This window comes from Calonectris borealis, chromosome W (assembly GCF_964195595.1).
Source record: "Calonectris borealis chromosome W, bCalBor7.hap1.2, whole genome shotgun sequence".
Taxonomy (NCBI): domain Eukaryota; kingdom Metazoa; phylum Chordata; class Aves; order Procellariiformes; family Procellariidae; genus Calonectris; species Calonectris borealis.
The window spans coordinates 22,890,070-22,906,483 of NC_134351.1; the positions used below are offsets into that span (position 1 = coordinate 22,890,070).

Below are 16,414 nucleotides of genomic sequence, written 5' to 3' on the forward strand. Positions count from 1 at the left end.
TGGCAAAACCATTGTATGAGGCAACCAAAGGCCCTGAAGAATTGTTAGAACAATTTTAAATCCTGCCTCTTTAATGCCAAGTGAAAAAGAGAGTGATCTTAACCATGATTGTTTACAAGTCATTGAACAGGTATATGCCAGCAGGCCAGATCTGAAAGATGTCCCTCTCCAAAGTCCGGATGAAGAATTATTTACTGATGGAAGAAAGAGAAAGGAGGGCTGGCTATGCCGTGGTAACTTTAACTGAAGATCGAGAAATAAAAGCATTACCTCCAAATACATCCGCCCAAAAGGCAGAAATTATAACCCTGACAAAAACCTTACATTTGGCTAAAGGTAAGAGAGTCAACATCTATACAGATTCTAAATATGCTTTTGGAGTTGTGCATGCTCATGGAGCAATATGGAAGGAGCGAGGACTTTTGTCTGCCAGCGGTACCCCTATAAAATATGGAACAGAGATTTTAAATTTGTTGGAAGCAGTACAGAAACCTAAAGAACTTGCAGTGATTCATTGTAAGGCTCATCAAAAAGGGGACTCAAAAGTAATACAAGGAAATCAGAAAGCAGATGAGGCTGCTAAATGTGTAGCATTAAATACTATGATTTATGTTTTAATTCCATCAAAAGAAATTCAGGTGGAATCTCCAAATTATAGTGAGAAAGAAAATAAATTAGCTATGCTATTACATTGTAAGAAGAATGATCAAGGATAGTGGATAACTTCACATGGACAATGTATAGTAACCCCTGAAATTATGAAGAAATTAATGGTCAAAACCCATGCTGAAACACATATGGGAGCAGAGGCAATGGTGGAATCAGTAAAACGATATGCGACAAGAACTAAAATGTTATTGATTGCTAAAAGTGTGAGTAATAAATGTGAGATTTGTCTTGGGAACAATCCGAAAATACAAATCCGACCCCCTCCTGGAGAGGTAGAGAAGCATAACTCCCGGTGAATATTGGTAAATAGATTTTTCAGAGTTACTGCAATGTAACCAATACCGATATCTATTGGTATTGTTAAATACCTTCTCTGGATGGCCGGAAGCTTTCCCGTGTCGAACCAAGGCAAAAGAGGTTGTGAAACATTTGTTGAAAAAAATAATTTCAAGGTTTGGAGTCCCTTTAGGAATGTCCTCTGATAGAGGCCCACATTTTGTAGTGGAGGTTATTAAAAATGTGAGGAACCAAATATTAAAGAAACAAATTCCTAAAATATATCCAGAAGCTCAGTGGAAATAGATTGAAGCTTTACCATTTGCCTTGTTAAGAATTAGGGTGACCCCGAGAGTTAGAGAAAAAGTAAGTTTATTTGAAATTTTGTATGGTAAACCTTATGATGTCAATCTAACAGGAAGATCTAAACAAATGCATGTAATAGGAGAAAAAAATGTTAACTGAGTATCTCTTGTCTTTAAGTAAAATATTAAGTTCTTTACACAAATATGTTCTTTTAAGGACACATTTACCCCTTGAATTTTTGGTACATTCATTCAGTCCAGGAGACCAAGTCTACCTGCGAACGTAGAAGGACGACTCCCTTGAAGAAAAGTGGAAAAGACCCTTCCAAGTGTTAATGACAACAAACACTGATGTATAATTAGAAGGAATAGACTCTTAGATTCATTACACCAAAATAAAAAAAATATATCCTAGACTGTGGACATCTATACCTAAGGGACCATTGAAATTAACTTTAAGGCGTACTTGATGAGTTATCAGAGATGTTGTTAAATTATTTGTGATATTTAAAATATTTATTGTTAGAAAAAAAAACCAAATTAATTAAGAAATTGTAGGTTTAGGAGTAGAAAATATAAAGCCTGTTGATATTAATTATGCCGATCAGTAAAGCTGAATCCCAATTTCTATTGCCAAAATAAGATAGAAATTCCAAATTTAAATTGGCTTAGACAATTGTTCTTGTTTGCAATACTGATCGTCATCTTAGTTATAATTATTTGTGGTATGATTTAATGTATGTCTTTTTGTAGACCAAATGCTTATAAGTAAATGATGTGAGACTCATGATGCTCAACATCATAAGTCTCAAAGGGGGGAATTGATGTAGTAGGTACAGTATCTACTATTCCATACTGCTTGGTTCTGTAATTTTACTGTTTGCTTCTGTAATTCTAAACAATGAAGACTTGTTGCTTAGAAGTTAGGTAACTAGCAGGTGTTGTGTTTGCAGGTGTGTAGAATTGTAACTAGTCTAAATTGTGTATCCTGGAAGCATCGTTAGGCTCTAGTGAAGAATAACCTTGGAAACTATAAACAAACGTGGTCCAAGCATGGCTCAGGGACAAATTGCGACCCTATAAGGTAAAGAGGAAATAAGTTCATGAAGAGTTCACTACCCTGCCGACCATCAGAGACCACCCGAGACCCTCAAGGAGACCCTAAAGGCTTTAGTGCGCATGTGTTTAAGATGATGTAATATTATAATTAGTTCTCGGAAATGTAATGAATATGTAAAAGAGAAATTTAAAATATGTATGAGAAGCATGGATATAAACAGAAAGGTGACTAGACCAGGTGTGCTTGATTTGTGGCAAGTCCACCGAGCACCCAGGCCTGAATAAAACAATATCTCTCCTGAGCGTGTGGAATTGGTTACTTGCATGCCGGGCACGAATCCGCTTTTCGGACAACACTGTGGGGGTCTGTGGTAATTAGAAATAGGTGGTAGTGTCTGCTCCAAGTGGATGGTTTAACGGTATGGGTACGTTGTTGCCAGGTATCTTGTAAATGGAACAGGACCAAGCACCGGTGTCATTACTCCAGGAACATTTTTCAGCAACACCGGTAATATTTTTCATGCGATTGATCGGAGACCAATAGGAAGGAAATATTTTCCAGTGCCCAGTCTCATTCACCCAGGCCCATCCCAGCTCACGAGGTACAAAAGGTTCATTGTAGTTAAGGGTTGTCTTACAGCCCTCAATGAAGCAATTGTTTCCATATGTATAGGTCCAATTACATTTGCTATTTCCTACAAAAACACCACCCTCCTGTGTTCGATTTAGACAATATTCACCTCGGGTCGGGTATTGTATCGTCCAAGGCCTGAGTATCCTCGCTCCAATAGGAATCATTCTTGATCTCACTGTAATTACTCACTAACCATTTAGGAGAAAGGGGGATGGAAGTCCAGGGCCAACTTTCTAAACCCAAGGGTCCTCCACATACCCAACAATTGGTAAGGTTAAAGGTATCAGCTACTTGTTGACCTAAAACAATAAATTCATTTTGCCATGACACGTCGAAAAGGGGGGCACAGGAGCCTCCCCAAACACCAAACACAGTAAAAATAATTAACCAAAACATTATTTTCAATGATATAACAAAACCATTCAGGTGATCCTCGGCTTCAGTTATTTCTTCTGGTTGGCTTCGGAGTCTCCACCTGAAAAAGAAAAGAAAGCAGACTCGGTTCGTTTTAAGGAACCGGACAGATTGTTATTAGAAAGATGGAACAATCCACCTCGTGTTAATCTTGTGTTCTTTCCCATGAGCATCTTTTGCCTTCCAGGCATGCTTATTTACTGGGGTTTCCAGTACCAGGGGTATGGCTCCCACAGTAGGGAGTTCAACCAAAACTGGTTGGCTGGGAAAATGTGATGGATTTTTAGGATGATCAGGGCCGTATGGGGCTGGTATAATGATTGGGGCCTTCGGACAAAATGCGGTAATTTTCGGGCACCCATTTATGCCCCAATGACTGTTGACACTAGCCGTTCGGCCCATCCTGGCTTGTGTGGTTTAAGGAAGCGCTTCAGCAAGCCATTTGTTCTTTCCACAATCCCATTTGCCTGTGGGTAATATGGAGTATGATATACCCATGAAATTCCCTCCTGAGTTGCCCAATCTTGGACTACTCTGGCAGTAAAGTGGGAACCATTATCTGATTGAATCGATTGCGGTTTGGGGAAGGTACCAAACCACTCCTTCAGAGCTTTTACCGTGTTTTCCCCCGTTGCTCTAGCAAATGCTTTGGTCTGGACTAGCCCTGACACTATCTCTACCCCAACCAACGCATAATGCTTACTTTCTGATTTCCGGAAAGGGCCGATATAGTCCACTTGCCAGGCTTCCCACAGCCCTTTCCCCTCCCTCAAGTGCAGGGGGTCATCCTCCAGGGGATGTCTTTCTAAGCAGGTACGACATTGTTCGCAAGCGGACACACAAGTCTTACATTCTTCCCTGGTAACTGGCCAACCTCGGGCTTGGGCCTCGCAATAGAGGTCCTTAGCCCCTGAGTGTTTCCTTTTTACATGTAGCCACTCTAGCAACCGTTCCCAATCTTCTGCTATTTGGGTGTTCTGCAGGGGAGTCAATCGGGCTAGTTCAGCTTTGCCATTCCACTGGCTTGCAGGAGTATCATCTTGTTAGTGTGAAGCCACCCAGCCTACTGCAAATTTTCCTTGCCTAGCAATAGTTAGAATGTCTTGCCATTTCTCCTTCTGCCATACAGGTATCCTATTGACTTCCCACTCGTTCTGTTCCCAAAACGGAAGCCATTCAGTACAGCCTTTAAATACAGCGTAGGAATCAGTATAAATATAGGCAGGAGAAGCAGATTGGGCCTCATGTTGAAAAACACTCCACACTGCAATTAGTTCCCCTACTTGAGCACTGCCTTCCCCTTCAGTAATTATTTGTTCATTGATGTCTACACGGAGTGCCACAGCTCGATATTTCCAGGTTTTTCCCTCCTGTTTGGAAGAAGCATCAGTAAACCAAACGTTCTGCAACTGCCTGGAAAATGGAGGGGCAACTTGTATTACAGGAGGGAGTACACTCGTTTCCCTATCTGGGCCCATCTCCTCCTGAATGGTTAACATCTTTGTGGCTCCCTCGGATACAGTGAAGATGTCACAGTAATGTTCTATCTGGACATACCATTTTCGAACAGAAGCTCTCTGGGCCACCCCGTCAGGGGGTGGAGTACCTGCCAAAACTGTTTTAATTACTTTAAATGGGCCTCTGAGCACTATTGGTTGTTGTCGGATAGTTCATTCGGCCTCTCTCAAGGCTGAACTGACCACAAACAAACCCTTTTCCCAAGCCGTATATCTTTTTTCAGCATCTTTAAAACTGCGAGAATAGAATCCAGTAGGTTGAGTGGGTCCTTCAGGACCCTTTTGCCACAAATGTATCGATAGCCCGGTTTTGTCAAATCCCCATTCGATATTGACTGGGTCTGTAGGGTGAATAGGACCCAGAGCTTGATGGGCAGTTGCTTCAAACACCAGCAACTGCAATGCCTCTTCATGAGGCTCAGTCCATTCCCACTGGGCCCCTTTTCGCAATAAGTCATACAGGTGTCTTGCAATAATTGAAAAATCAGGAATGTGTTTTCTCCAAAACACAAGCAGCCCCAGCACATGCAATAAGTCCTTTTTTGACTCTGGCATTTTAATCTGATCTAGTGAGGAGAGGGTGTCAGGTGGGATACATGTCATTCCTCCCTTCCACCAGATCCCTAAAAACTTTACTTCACTTGAGGGTGTTTGTGTTTTCTCAGGTGGAATCTTCAGTCCCAAACTTACCAGATGGGAAATTATATTATCTTGGGTTGTCTGAACCCTTTCTACCTTATCCCCTCCCACAAGAATATCATCAATATATTGGTAAACACTGACCCCCTTCTCTACCTGGATTCTTTCCAGCTCCTGCGCCAATGCATGGTAGGCTAATGTTGGGGAATGCTTGTATCCCTGCGGGAGTCGGGTGAAAGTGAATTGCTGACCTTCCCAAGTAAAAGCAAAACGGTCTTGGTCCTCAGATTGTAGGGGGACCATAAAAAACATGTCCTTAACATCCACCGTCACCATGATCGGGTGGGCTCTTTCCTGGATTACAGCTATAAGCTCAGCAATATTCGGTACTGCGGCTGTCAATGGACCAGTGTTTGCATTAAGTCTACGATAATCCACAGTTAGTCTCCACTTGCCATTGGGTTTTCGTACTGGCCACACTGGGGAGTTAAAAGGGGAGTGGGTCGGAACCACGATGCCCTGTCCCTTCAAGTCCTCTAACACAGGCGTTATTCCCTCTCTGGCCCCCAAGGGTATCGGGTAAGGCTTAACATTCGTAAGCTTCGAAGGGGGAAGTGGTGGTGCAGCTTGTAGCAGTCGAATGTCTATTGTTGGAGAGCCAAACGACCACTGTCTCCCTTTATTATCAATCCAGGTCCTCCCTTTCAGGACATCAAGTCCCAGGAGGTTGAGTGGAAAATCTCCCACAACCATTGTTACCATGGTAGCAATATCTTCTCCCGGCAATCGTAGGCTGACCATTGCTAACGCCTGTGGTTGAACATTGCCAAATGCATCTGCTACAAACAGTCTCTGTTTAGAAAATTTAACCCCACAGCTAGTAGCATCTTTCGTTTTAATAGCCGAAATTTGAGCCCCAGTATCTACAAAAAATGTGACCGGGACTTGTTTTGGCCCTACAACACCTGTAATTAGTAAATCACCCTGGCCGTTTTCAGTGAGCTGTCTGATGTACATCCAGCCTTCGCCCCCCCGCTCACCATTGGAGGACGAAGGATCTAGTTTCCCACCGAATATCAGGGGACATTTGTTTCTGATAAGTCAATTAAAGAGGGTGCACTCAGGGTGGTATTTTTAGAACCCGTGTCTTTATCTGCCAATTTATCGGGCCATTCAGACACCAGTTTTTCTAACTTGTCAGTTGGCAATCCATCCATTAAGTCACATGGGATCCCCTTTTGCCACCCCTTTGCCCACAGACTGCTGCGCTTATTTGGGATGTCCCTCCCTCCAGGTGGTTTAGCGAGGGGTGTTTTACCATCACCCTCAGGGCGTGGAACCATTTTTACTTCAGCTCGCCTCAGGCCTTGCAAATAAAAACAATTGCCTGAGCCAATTCAAATTTGGAAGCCACGAAAATAACCAAGAAAGGTCTAACCCTTCTCGTTCCTTAAATCCAGATGCTAAATTCTTCAATTGTTAATTTTTTTTCTCAACTAACTGCGAATTATCACTTAAATTAAAACAACACATACCTTTAAACTCTTCACAACCATGATTATGTCTTAAAAGTAAATAATCAATTGCAGCCCTGTTCTCAAGAGTAGCTTCTCTTATTTGTGTCATTTCCATGCCAATAGCTGAAAGTGCCTGAGAAGTATAATTTATATCTTTAACTAAAGCACAAGTAATTCTTCTTATGGTGTGATAATTCATGGCTACTCCAACTCCAGGCGCTAGGATAGCTGCAGCTGACATTTCACTTGAACTGTATAAAGTGACTTGCGAGTCACAATCTTCTGATACTTGGTGTACACTCCTTTTAGCTTGTTCACTATGTTCTAAGTCCTTCTTATCAGCAACGGAGTCATCTTCCCAATTGAACATGGACCTCCTGTTACATTTGCTGGGATATAAGAATATGCTATTCGCCCACATAATAAAAACCATCCAAGGGGTAATTTAGTATGGGCCCAGGCATAACTCAGAAGATGAGTAGAGTTACACCTCAAAGGGGATTGTAAACGTGTTAAATTTTCACATTTAGAAGTACAATTTACAAACTTAACACAATGTTCAGCTGGGAGTGTTCCTTGTACCTTAACTCTTAACATCCCTCTCTCCTTGGATCTAGTTGTTTTTCCCAGACTATAAATACTATGGTAAGTTAACTTGATGTCAAAGCTCTGAAACATCGTGTAGTTCCTTATCAATTCTAGAGGAGTTGGTATTCCCACAAGGCAAGAACTGTACATTCCTCCTACTGAATTCTCTGCTGCAATACAAAAAGAAGACATGTTGGTTACTTCTCGGGTTAAAAGCTCCCAGATATTTCGATTTCTATCCCATTTCGGCAATAAAAATTGGGATTCAGCTTTACTGATCGTCATAACCAATATCAACAAACTCCACATTTTTACTTCTAAACCTCAGTTTCTAAATAATTTGATTCCTCTTCTAACAGTAAAAATTTAACTATTACAAATAGTTCAGTAGCATTTCTGGTGACTCATCAAGTACACCTTAAAGTTAACTTCAATGGTCCTTTAGGTATAGATGTCCACAATCTAGGAGGTATTTTCTTTATTCTAGTGTAGTGAATCCAAGAATCTATTCCTTCTAATTTTACAGCAGTGTTTGTTGTCAATAACACTTGAAAGGGTCCCTTCCACTTTTCTCCAAGGGGGTCGTCCTTCCACGTTCGCAGGTAAACTTGATGTCCTGGACTGAATGAATGTACTGGAAATTCAAGAGGTAAAGGTGTCTTCAAAAGAACATACTTGTGTAAAGAACTCAGCACTTTACTCAAAGACAAGAGATACTCAGTTAATACTTTTTACCCTATCACATGCATTTGTTCAGATCTTCCTGTTAGATTAACATTGTAAGGTTTACCATACAGAATTTCAAATGGACTTATTTTTTCTCTAGCTCTCGGGGTCACCCTAATTCTTAACAAGGCAAGTGGTAAAGCTTCGATCCATTTCAACTGAGCTTCCTGACATATCTTAGAAATCTGTCTCTTTAATGTTTGGTTTATTCTTTCTACTTGTCCACTAGATTGTGGCCTCCAAGGGGCATGCAAATCCCACTTGATTCCTAGTGTCTTACTCATATTCTTAATAACCTCCACCACAAAATGTGGACCTCTGTCCGAGGATATCCCTAAGGGGACTCCAAATCTTGGAATAATTTCCTTTAATAAGTGTTTTGTTACCTCTTTTACCTTGTTGGTTCGACACGGGAAAGCTTCTGGCCATCCAGAGAAGGTATCTACCAATACCAATAAATATCGGTATTGATTGCACCTTGGTAATTCTGAAAAATCTATTTGCCAGTACTCACCAGGAGTTATGCCTCTCCTTACCTGTCCAGGAGGAGGTCAGATTTGTATTTTCGGATTATTCCTAAGACAAATCTCAGATTTATTACTCACACTTTTAGCAATCAATAACATTTTAGTCCCTATTGCATATCTTTTTACCGATTCAACCATTGCTTCTGCTCCCACATGTGTCTCAGTATGGGTTTTGACCATCAATTTCTTCATAATTTCGGGGGTTACTATACATTGTCCATGTGAAGTTATTCACCATCCTTGATCATTCTTTTTGCATTGGAATAGTTCAGCCAACTTATTTTCTTTTTCGTTATAATTTGGGGATTCTAGATGAATTTCTTCTGATGGAATCAAAACATAGATTGTGGTACTTAGTGCTACACGCTTGGCAGCTTCATCTGCCTTTCGATTTCCTTGTATTGTTTTTGAATTCCCCTTTTGATGCGCTTTTCAATGAATTACTGCAACTTCTTTAGGTTTCTGTACAGCTTCTAAATAGGTGAACCACTGGCAGACAAAAGTCCTCGCTCTTTCCATATAGCTCCATGGGCATGAACAACTCCAAAAGCATATTTAGAATCTGTATAAATATTAACTCTTTTACCTTTAGCCAGATTTAAAGCTCTTGTCAAAGCTATGATCTCTGCCTTCTGGGCGGATGTATTTGGAGGTAATGCTTTTAGTTCTCGATCTTCAGTTAAAGTTACCACAGCATAGCCAGCCCTCCTTTTTCCTTTTACAACAAAGCTGCTTCCATCAGTAAATAATTCTTCATCCGGAGTTTGGAGAGGAACATCTTTCAGGTCTGGCCTGCTGGCATATACCTGTTTAATGACTTGTAAACAATCATGATTAGGACCACTTTCTTTTTCACTTGGCATTAAAGAAGCAGGGTTTAAAATTGCACTTACTTTCAAGGCGATATCATCTTGTTCCACTAACAGAGCTTGATATTGTAACAAGCAACTAGGGGTAAGCCAATGATGTCCTTTTTGTTCCAGTACTGCAAGTACCGCATGTGGGATGTGAACCGTTATTTTCTGTCCCAATGTCAATTTTCTAGCTTCTTGAATGATAAGAACCGTTGCCACAACTGCCCGCAAGCAGCTAGGCCATCCTGAGCTTACTTTATCTAATTGTTTAGAAAAGTAAGCCACTGGTCTTTTCCAGTCTCCCAAAAGTTGAGTTAAAACCCCCATAGCTACATGTCTCTTCTCATGCACAAATAGCTCAAAGGGTTTGGTCAGATTTGGGAGTCCTAAGGCTGGAGCTTTCATTAAAGTCCGTTTAATGTCATCAAAACTTTTTTCGGCACTCTGGAGTCTATTCTAACAATTCTTCAGGGCCTTTGGTTGCCTCATACAATGGTTTTGCCATCAAACCATAATTTGGAATCCAAAGGCGACACCATCCAGCCATTCCTAGAAATCCTCTCAACTCTTTTTTGGATTGAGGGGGTGCCATCCTGCAAATGGCTTCTTTTCTATCATTTCCCAACCTTCGCTGTCCTTGGGAAATCTCAAACCCCAAATAAATTACAGTTTGTTTTGCAATTTGTGCTTTCTTCTCTGACACCCTATACCCGGCCATTCCCAAAAAGTTTAGGAGGCTAACAGTCTTTTCTTTGCAGATCTCAATAGTATCTGCTCCCAATAGGATGTCATCAACATATTGAAGGAGGGTGATTTGATCTTCCTTACCGGACCACTGTTCCAGTTCCTTATTCAGGGCTGCTCCAAAGATGGTTGGGCTATTTTTAAACCCTTGTGGCAGCACGGTCCAGCAGAGCTGAGTCCTCCTCCCAGTCGACGGATCTTCCCATTCAAAAACAAAAATCTTTTGACTGTTTTCTTCCAGAGATATACAAAAGAAAGCATCTTTCAGATCTATAACAGAGAAATATGCATTCGATTCATTGATAGTTGTTAGCAGCGTATATGGATTAGGGACTACTGGATGAATGTCCACCACTAACTGGTTTATTGCTCTTAGATCTTGAACCAGCCTATATCCTTGGTTATGTGGTTTTTTTTTCACTGGAAGGATAGGAGTATTGTAATCAGATTGACATTCTCTTAAAAGTCCATATATAAGAAAATTTTTTATTATTGGTTCCAAACCTTTTCTGGCTTCTATACTAATAGGATATTGTTTCTTTCTTACCGGTCGAACTCCTGTTTTCAATTCAACTTTTACCGGTTCCACATTTTTCGCTCTTCCTGGTTTCTCTGTTGCCCAAGCAAAAGGGTAAACTGCATCTTTAATCTCTTCTGGAATTTCTTCAGATTCATCTGTGTTTGTCTGTAATAAATAAACTTGGGCTTGCCAGGCATTAGCTTCAGGAAAATGAACTTGGATTCTTCTTTTTTTAAAGTTAATTTGTGCTCCCAATTTATTCAATAAATCCCATCCTAAGAGAGGCATGGTGCATTCTGGTATATATAAAAATTCATGCATCAATGTTTTTTCTCCAATTTTACATTTTAAAGGTTTCAAAAAAGGCCTTACCTCTTTCTTTCCCGTGACCCCAACAATAGATACATTAAATTTACTCATTGGTCCTTTACATGTATTTATAACAAAATATTTTGCTCCAGTGTCCACTAAAAAAATCGACTACTTCATCTCCCAGCTTTACTGGAACCAGGGGCTCGGCTGGGAAAATATCTTCTTTTACCCCCGGTCCCCATCAGATTCCTTTCCCATCATAAGCAGATCAGCTTCAGGTGGAATCTGTCGTGGCTGACTAACTTTTCTATTTTTTTTGGACACTCGTTTTTCCAGTGTCCTTGTTTCTTACATGCAGCACATTGATTGATCCCTAACAGAGTAGATTATTTAAATATATTTCCACATCCTCTACCTTTGCCCCTTAAATACCCTCTGCCTCTACCTTTCAAATATCTTCTTCCCCTACCTTCAGCACATCCTTGAGCATTCACAAAAGCAGCTGCCAGAATAGCAGCTTTCTGTTTCCTATCTTTTATTTTTTCTTTCTCCTGGTTTTCTTTTCTTCTTCTTCTCTATTATTATATACTTTATAGGCAATCTCAATCAACTGTGATATAGTCATCCCTGTAATGCCATCCACTTTCTGCAATTTCTTTCAAATATCAGGGGCTGCTTGTCCAACAAACAAAGTAGTGAATATTGACCTGTTCTCATCACTTTCAGGGTCTAAATCCGTCCATTTTCTGGCTGCCTCACATAAGCATTCATAGAAGGTGGGTGGGTCTTCTGTTTTCCCTTGAATTATCTGGGTTAATTTTGCTAAATTCTTTGGATGGGATATTCCATTTTTCACCCCATATAAAATCAATTGTTGACACTGTTTTATCATTAATTTCCCATCATTACTATTAGCATTCCAATTTGGGTCCTGTGTCGGCATAAAATGAGCAGGACCTTCTCTTGCATTTATTCTTTCGTTTTCCATATTAGCTTTTTCCAATACTACCCTCTTTTCTTCAGGAGTGAGCAAATTATTTAAAAGAATTTGAATATCTTGCCAATCTGGATTATGATTTTCAATAATTGTCCTAAAGGATCTATACATCTTTTCAGGATTTTCTCTATATGACCCTGCTAGTTCTTTCCAATTCATTAAGTCAGAAGTCGTAAAAGGTACTTTCACAAATACGGGTTCCCCCCTTGGGCCCACAGCCTGACGAAGGGGTGCTAATAAAACAGACCCCTGTTGGGTCCTAGTTCTGCCAGTTATTGGACTAAATGTATTACTTCCCCTTGCTCCAATTTAAGAACTTTCATTTCTACTCGGTGCCACCAACATCTGTATATCTTCTTCCTCTTCTCCTAGCTTTAAACACCGTTTTCCTATACTACAAGCAGAATAACAATGCGCTTTTGGTTCCTTATTCTCCATCATCATCATCATTACATTAGGATCTGAGTCTAAAAGTTTACATTTCTTCCGAATCTCATGATCATTTCTCAAGGTAAAAAACAAGTCCACATAAGGGACCTCCTCCCATTTACCCTGGTTGTCAACAAAATAACATAAGTTGCAAGATAGTATTATATTGTAGAGTTCCGAATTCTGGCCATTTTTCCTCATCTTCCAATTTATACATTGGCCACCATCTAGTACAATATTCAATTAATTTCTCCTTTCTCAAAGGATCTCCCCCAAATTTTCCCCAATGTTTTATGATGCATCCAAGGGGAGAGCAAGGAGTTACTTTAGACTGTTGAGTTCCCATATTTTTACCCCAAAAGAACGTTCTTAACCATGACTTCATATACTCCAGTTGTCACTGTCAAACGTATATGAATGTACCTTTTACCTTTGGCACCACAATTTCATATACTCCAGTCGTCACTGTCAAACGCATATGAATATACCTTTTTACCTTTGGCCACAATTTCATATACTCCAGTCGTCACTGTCAAACGCATATGAATATACCTCTTTACCTGTGGCCACAATTCCTTACCAAATGCATGCACAATTTTATACCCCAGAACAATATCTCATTTACCTTAGCGTTGCACCGTTGAGTCGCTCACCTGCTCTGGTCGGGGAGAATACTCATGGAGTCCCCGATCAAAAAGTCGGTGCACGCTGGAGTCCAGAGAGCAGGGTCTCCCCACCGAGAGCCGGCAAGTCGATCCGGGCAAGGCTTCACAGCTGTCCCACCTGGGTCGCCAAAAACTGTTGTCCGAAAAGCGGATTCATGCCTGGCGTGCAAGTAACCAATTCCACACGCTCAGGAGAGATATTGTTTTATTCAGGCCTGGGTGCTCGGTGGACTTGCCACAAATCAAGCACACCTGGTCTAATCACCTTTCTGCTTATATCTGTGCTTCTCATACATATTTTAAGATTCTCTTTTACATATTCATTAAATTTCCAAGAACTAATTATAATATTACGTCATCCTAGACACATGCGCGCTAAAGTCTTTGGGGTCTTCTTGAGGGTCTCAAGTGGTCTCTGGTGGTCGGCAGGGTAGTGAACTCTCCGTGAACCTGTTCTTTTCTTCCCTTATAAGGTCGAGGTTTGTCTCCGAGCCATGTCTGGATCACGTTCATTTATGGTTCTTAATTTTAAGGTTAATTTTTACTAGAGTCTAACAATACTACACACCTGCAAACACAATACCTAATTTTCTAAGCATCAAATCTTCATTGTTTTAAAATTACAGAAACGAACAGAACAGTATGCAATGTTCAAAATTACAAAAACGAACAAACTATACCTACTACATCATTGTGGGTATTTCCTCATGGGCAGTGCCTGCAAGGAGTTGCTCCTTAAGAGCAATCTGCAGATGTTTCACCTGGACTCTCTCTCCTTCAAGCTGTTCCTTTAATTCAACCACTTGCCCCTGAAGGGACCGAACGAGGTTTTGGAGGAATTCAACAATTAGGGATTCCTCAACGTGACAACGTTCCCTCGCCTCTACAGCAGCGGCTAAACTGGCACCAAGAACAGCACAAACAATCGCTTTTCCTCTTCCAGATCTCACTCTCGCATCCTTTTGCAAAGCACTCGTTCGATCAACCACACTCTGCAAATTATACCAATTTCCCTGAGCCCATTCTATTCCGGGTACAGAGGGTCGTGCATTATGTTTCTCCAAAAACTCAAACAAAACTTCTCTCCCCGAAGGGACAGTTTTAGTATCACTCATCTTTATACAAAGCGGGGAAGCGTCGCCTCAGGAAGGCAGCACGCAAGTTTTGAACACAAACCCGCCCCCCTTCACTCTCCTGAGAGGTTTCACGTATTTGCAAAACAAAGCGGGGAAGCAGTCTTCTCAGGAAGGCAGCACCTAAGTTACAAACACAGCCCTGCACCCCTTACTTTCCTGAGAGGTCTCACGTATTTGGAAAACAATACAGCACGTAAGTTTTAAACACAGACAAAGCGGGAAGCCGTCGTCTCAGGAAGGCAGCACGTAAATTTCTAACACAGCAAACACAGACCCGCACCCTTTACTTTCCTGAGAGGTCTCACGTATTTGGGAAATAGTACGGCACTCTCGTCTCAAGGGATCCTGTCCGTGATGCCAATTTAATGTCCCGATCCGATGTCGGGGGAGGTTTCGATATGATCCCAAGAGCGAGATTAAGACACAAAACGAGGTCAAATGCCGTATACCCAAAACAGCAACTTTTAATATAAAAAGTAGAAAATTAGTAGTGATAGGATAGAGTAGAGTAAAAAGACAGAAGTCAAGCAGGCATTCAGGATAGATTTTCAAGAATAGTCACCGCCATGGATCCGTGGCGTCCCGGGGGTCCAAGTCTCTCGGTGTTCCGGCGGTGGGCGGTCGCTCCGGGGTCCGCGGTGTTTCGGCGGGGGCGGCAATCGCACCGGGGTCCTCTTGGCAGTCCCTTTTATTCTCATTCGAGGGCTGCAGTTTCCATGGCAATGACACGTCTCCGCATTCCCGAGTCTTGACTGTCCAAGCACGTGCCAGCCAGAGATCTTTCACACCTTGCCAGCCGGAGATCTCTGTGGCCTTGCAGCCATTCTTATCATATTCATCAGCCAAGGGAATCCTCGCCCAGATCTTTCACACCTTGCAGCTGATCTTATCATATTCAGCAGCCAAAGGAACCCTCGCCCAGATAAGCAGTCTTTGAGACAAAAGTTCTACAATTCAGTCTTTCACACCTATCCATGTCAGCTCCCAGTTTGCCTTTCCTCTTCATTGCTAGTCTGGTCTCACTAGACTCCTAGCCACAGCATAATCTTTCCCTGCCCTTGGTTTCACTGTTTTCTCTTCAATCAAACCAGACCACTGCCACCTTTACACCAGGTGCCCCATTTTGTCAGCGGTCAGTCAGTCTTGCTGAACTTCTCAATCTCTGACATGGGATGTGACTGTTTGCTCTTGTACAAACAGTTCAATTATAAATGCAAGTTACAGGGTTTGAATGCACAGGGTGGGCTTTTCAGGGGTTTTGCATTTTGGCAACTACTCTTGCAGTACATTTTCTAATCTTATATTTTGATCTAGTTTGGCTGAGTTTTCAAGAGAGCGTTTTGTTCTCATATGTCACTGGGCCATCTCAGCTGATGTTTTGCAAAAGATGTAAGCATTAGGCAGACAGTGAGCATGTTGGTGGTTTTTAAATATAGTGTGGTGTAGTTGCCATTAGTGATGGAAAATAAAAGATATAATTACTAAGACAAAGTGACTAACAGTAAAATTAACCAGCAAATATGTGTATGTGTCGTGGTTTAACCTGGCAGGCAGCCAAATACCACGCAGCCGCTCACTCACTCCCCCCGCCCCCCCAGTGGGACGGGGAGAGAATCGGAAGGGTAAGAGTGAGAAAAACTCGTGGGTTGAGATAAAGACAGTTTAACAGAACAGAAAAGGGAGAATAATGATAATAAATAATGATAGAATATACAAAATGAGTGATGCACAATGCAATTGCTCACCACCCGCGCTGACCGATAACCAAGTAGCGATCGGCACTTCCTGGATCACGCCTACCGTTCATATACTGAGCATGACGTCACATGGTATGGAATACCCCATTGGCCAGCTGGGCTGGCTGTCCTGATTATGTTCCCTCCCAT

General features: G+C 41.5%; 1 protein-coding gene across 1 annotated transcript in view; it reads right to left on the reverse strand.

Annotated features, from left to right (window-relative positions):
- The window catches only part of LOC142075014 (WD repeat-containing protein 70-like), a 314,944-nt gene that overhangs the window by 164,399 nt on the left and 134,131 nt on the right, over positions 1-16,414 (reverse strand). The gene's annotated exons all lie outside the window — the stretch shown is intronic.